This window comes from Dermacentor andersoni, chromosome 2 (genome assembly GCF_023375885.2).
Source record: "Dermacentor andersoni chromosome 2, qqDerAnde1_hic_scaffold, whole genome shotgun sequence".
Taxonomy (NCBI): domain Eukaryota; kingdom Metazoa; phylum Arthropoda; class Arachnida; order Ixodida; family Ixodidae; genus Dermacentor; species Dermacentor andersoni.
The window spans coordinates 73,616,685-73,621,882 of record NC_092815.1 but is presented as its reverse complement, the minus strand read 5'-3'; the positions used below and the strand labels follow the sequence as shown (position 1 = coordinate 73,621,882).

The window sequence follows — 5,198 nt, the reverse complement described above, 5'->3', positions numbered from 1 at the left end:
TCCCTCTAGGGTACTTGTTTAGAAACTCTATGGTCCCGACCGTCAGCAGCAGAGCAGCCGAACACGGCACTAGAAATTTATCCAGCATGACAAGCACCATCGCGAGAGCGAGGGTGCGGAGGAGAAGTTTGACGTCACTCGGTGTACTCTGGTCGTGAGCGCGCGAAGCGCGATAGCAGCGCCGACCCCGCAGCCGCTCCGGCCGCCTTCGCCGTGGTCCATTTTAATGTGTGCGCGACTGTACACGCCTATAAGTGTCTCTTGGCATTTCGCAGCTCTATGAAAAAGAACAAAAAACATACCCGCGTTGACAATTATTATTATTATTATTATTATTATTATTTTTGCAAGACCCTGACAACGAGCTACGGTTGGTGAACAGGGCTCAGACGGCGGCAGCAGCCATGGCTACTCGGACTGAGAAGGCCACCCACCTTTGGGCTCAAGACGCCTGGTCTAGCAATAAAGTTTATTTCTCTCTCTCTCTTGCGGTGAATCGTGCAGTATTCATTGAAGTTGTCATGGCTATGAACGTTTTGTTGATTAGACACGCAGTTACTTCATTCCCTACATTATTTGCGTACAGTTCTGAACCCAAAATGAAAGGTTGTTTTACCCTGCGCTAAACTGGCACCCATGCTAAGCAGTTGCCTTCCTTGGCCAACGGCATCGAACCGACGACAACTCGTGCTTAGCATGAGAAGGCCATTGTTCAATGAGGCCACTGTTGAGGGGTCGCTGCGCAAATGAAAAACAAAACAATATTTAAATAAAGTTATGAAAAAAATTAGGAAGTAAAGAAAATTAACTCTATATACTACTGACAATACCAACGCGAAGGAAGCAGGTGGTGGGATCAGATGCACTAACATTTGTAAATGAAGTTTTCAACAAGGAATCGAAATATATTGAAAAGTGTTATTTGTGATTAGGTGCTTCATAGAATATTTTTGTCATGATATTTCTTGCGGTTATGAAATCTTCATGCGTGTGATTTGCTCGTCCCAAATCTTTCGCGATGTCTTTTGCGCCGAGTCATTCAGAGTAGAGGAAGAACGGCTTTCTATTAACTGAGCTTTTCGTTCTCCGCCTCTCTATTACGTTGCCAACAAAGACCGAATGCTAGCGTTTTGGGACACCTACATCCGGAAAAAGCACAAGTGGCGCAAGTGGAGTGGCTGTGGGGTTCCGCTGCTCAGCTCCAGGTCGAGGGTTCGATCACAGCCGCGGCAGTCGCACTTCGAGAACGGCCTAAATGCAAAAACGCTCGAGTGCTTGGTCTTAGATGCGCGTGAAAGAACCCCAGGTGGTCAAAATTGGCCCGTTAGTGCCCCTGCTACGGCATGTCTCAAAATAAGATCGCGTCGTTCGGGCACGCTATAGAATTTCATTTTTTTTTTGTTCCAAGAGAAACGATGCGGCAGGAGCAGACGACTGCGCGTACAGACAACTCGACACATGTCGCGGCGCGCGCTCACGAGTTGCAAGTCATGCTCGCTGCCGGAGCCCAACGCGAATGCGAAGGCGGCCACGGAACCTATATGACGGAACCGCGAAGATTCCGTCCACGGATTAAAATATCCATAAAACTGCGGCGACAACGCTAACGCCATTCCATGTCCAAGAACACAGTGGAAACATGTGGAAGCTTCTAGAACATTCCGAGGTCGGCAACTGTACGCAGGCTGCAACTTTTTTTTTTTTATTCCTTTGTCTTTACCATCACCCTCGCGCCGATCACGATGATAACGGCGACTAGCGAGCCGCCGTTATCACGACGTAGTTCGACATTAGACCAATGAGAGAAGAAAAGAAATTGCCCGGACGTATCAACGCATGCGCCGAAAAGCTTGGCATCGTAATCGTCGAGGGCATATTGCGAGCATCCAGGGGCTTGGGCCGCCATTTTTCATTTTCCGTCTGCTTCGGCGTGCGTCGTGTCTGCTGCCTTCTGCGTCGCACCATACCTCGAGCTCCTGCTGGTCTTAATTACGCGCTAACAGTGGCAGCGCTTGTCGAAGTTGCACGCTGCGCATGTTCCCGCCTTCGGCCGACTCTGGAAGCACTGGCTTCATGCCCCGCTGCCTGAAAAACGTGAGGCACGCCTCGAGAGACTTGTTGCCCGACCCGCCTGCCGTCTCCACCTCGGCAATTCCTGGCCCCGCTTTCGAGCTCCCGGAGTGTAAGTGACCGCCAGCCGGCATAACTACGTTACTGTATACGCCGACGACACTCCGGTCGAGCCGGCGCAGCGTATATAAGTCGCAAGTCGTTCCTGCAGAGTACTCGTTCTTTTGTTTGTGAGCGTTCCCACCCCCCGACGGCGCCGGGACTACTGAACTGTGCATGAACTCTGAGCGTGGCCACTAACCCCCAGGGCCTGCGCGGCAACCCCTCGTCACGGCGAGCGTCGTCTCTACGAGCTTCGCATCGAGCGTCCTAAACGCTCAAAAGGCCTGTGCTGTGCACTTTGTGCATTTTTTCTAGATGGTCTAGCTGGCGAGGGTGGCGCATGCCTTAGAGAAGTTAACTGTTTGTTCAGTTGCACTAGCTAGCGCTCACTAGGGTTGTATAGCTACATTAAAAATTGCTTAGCTGTAAGCCCGAGGTTTCGTGGGCATGGCTTGCGGCCACACGGGTCTTCTCCGTGCCGGAATCGAAGAGGACGGGCCACGTGTTGCGGGGTGGCGGCGTATAGCTTCAGGTTTCAGCTGACACACAGGGTTAGCTCGCACTGCGCAGGCTACAGCTGATAGCCGTCCTCTTACGACTGCGTCAGGGACATGGACCCATCCGAATGGCCTTGCGACCCGACCCCACTATTTCGTGACGGAGATAGCCCGCGCGCGTCAGTGCTATCGAGCGAAATGTGGAATGACGGAAGCAAACGGCATTCGGAAATTACCTCGCCAGCTATTAGGCACTAACCCGCTCTACGCAGCACCTCAACGCCGGACGTCGCCTGCTGTTTTCGTCGGAGCCAGGCCGAGCAGCAGCTACAGTAAGCGGCCTGTTTCGTTGCCGTTGTTGCTGTTCGTTTTTCGATGTGTGCTTACTGTCCTCGCTATTTTCCAGAGCATCACCCGTGCCGTGCGCGGCCTACAGTGTTCCCTCGTCGGTGTGGCCTTGTGGCCCTGCATCTGGTAAATACCGCGTACAGATGAATAGTAGTACTACATCTGTGTTCTCGAGTGCTTCAAAAAAAAAAAAACCTTGTTGTCGTTTCAGGGTTCCGAGGTCCGCTTTCGAGATTGCGGACCACGAGTCGGAAGGATATCCAGTGTGCTGCTCCACGTTTGCCATCCTCCTAACGTCCCCCACCGGAGATGGCCTTGAGCACTTCTTACCATGGCTGACCGCGTTGGCTCCTTTGCATTTCCACGTCCATAGCGTCCTTCTGCTACGGGGGACTTCGTTTGCTACTGCTGGTAAATATCGCTTAAACGCGATTCGTACTATCTCGGTGTCCTATTATTATTATTATTATTAATTTTATTTTGATGATATGGTTGTTAGTGTTTTTCCCAATACTGCCGCTCTTGACTCGGAGCACAGCAGGTGGGACTACTTCAGGCACAAACGCCCTTAGTCGGAGCTGCAACGTGTGGCCGCTTTGCCAGTTGCTCGCATGTCATAGGTGATACTGAACGCTACAGCGCATAAAAATAAATTACGCTGCTCCCACGCGCTGTTCGAATCCATGTAAGCGAAGCTTTCTGTACTGTTTGCGGTAATTGACGGCAATTGGTGACTATTTTTCACGTCGTATGCACTCTAGCGCAGAGTTGGTGTGATATGTTGCCTTGCGTACACGACTTGTTTGTCTACGTAGTACACAGGACATACAGCGATGCGGGATTTGCTTGTGCGCCATTGTTCATAGCTGGGGAGAAGGGTCGACACTATCATTTCCTCACACGGCGAGTGATAGAAGTGGTAAACTCTAAATTACGGGGTTTACGTGCCAAACCAATAATACGTGTGGCACTTTCCCAGAGCGAGGTATTGGACCAAGAAGCGGGAGATTCCATACTGAGCACACTGTAATTGGCTCTCAGATGACCGCGGCGTGTTGACGCATGTTAGAACGATCAAAACCGGTGACTGCTTCGAACATGAATGGTTTATTGAAGTATTCGAGTTTTCGAGTAGTTTGATGCAGATATTTTACAGGCTCCCGCCTTCCAACTTGCATGAGATAGGCTTTGACGGGATGTTTGAGGCACCCTTCAAAGATGTTGTTCGCAGATGTTCCGAGAAATTATTCGTTGCCTTTCTGAATTAGACAAGCCCTTGTTATTTCGTCGCGACCAGGGTAACTCCTTTCAACTTGGCACATTTTCCAATAAGTTCTTCAACCCGGTCTTAACACCAGTACAGTAGCACCTAGTGAGATATTCGCGATGCCATCTCATCCACCAAGCTTTTACGAGTTCGCATCTGCTTCGCAGTGTTTCTTCAACGTTTCCGTTGTATAGCCTTGTTTGTCCACTTTGAAGCTGTTGGCGTCCGCCTATGTTGGCAGGTATCAGTGGCATGGGCTCATTAGGTTCGCCATGCACGTATGTTAACGGTCAATTGTTGAGCGCTCCTTAAACTTCTGCTACAATTGTGCGTGGCTGCTCCACTGTAGTTGTACTTGAGATTTTTCGCATCAATGTCTTCAGGCTTAGTGTGAGGCACTCGAAAAATCCTCCCACACCTCCATGGTGCGCACTCGGCTATTGTTTTCCATTGGTGGGTACTGCAGTAATCCTTCGCTCATTCGTATCCAACAGCTTCAAGCATTTCCTTCTCGGCCTTAGTAAAGGTACTGGCGTTGTACGAGCAGATTACGGCAGGTATATCCCGTCATGCGGGGAATTGCCGGAAATCTTGAAAAAAAAAAAACTGGATATCGACATGTCATTGGTCATCTTCAAGTGTACTCCTCTCGTTACCACGCAGGTGAAAACGTATTGTTCCACAATGTCGTATTTGTTTCTCGCATAAAGTGTTCCGGTGAGGTCAGCTCCTCTGACTTGCAATTACCCCGATTCGTTGACTCTGTCCGCCGGAAGGGGAGGCAGAATTTAATTGACCTTTCTTGTGTTACGCCTCTTGCAGACTATGCATTTATTTAACACTTTTCATAGCTTGGCGACCCTGCAATATTCGCAACTTAACCCGCACTTGCGCTAGCTTTGTTTGAAATCCAC

At 50.1% G+C, this 5,198-nt stretch overlaps 1 long non-coding RNA gene across 1 annotated transcript; it reads left to right on the top strand.

Annotated features, from left to right (window-relative positions):
- The first annotated feature begins 1,037 nt into the window (after window positions 1–1,037).
- LOC126541852 (uncharacterized) lies at window positions 1,038–3,421 on the top strand. Its single transcript, XR_007601738.2, has 3 exons — window positions 1,038–3,001; window positions 3,076–3,143; window positions 3,229–3,421. It is a non-coding gene; the product is annotated as an uncharacterized lncRNA (long non-coding RNA).
- The last annotated feature ends 1,777 nt before the right edge of the window (window positions 3,422–5,198 follow it).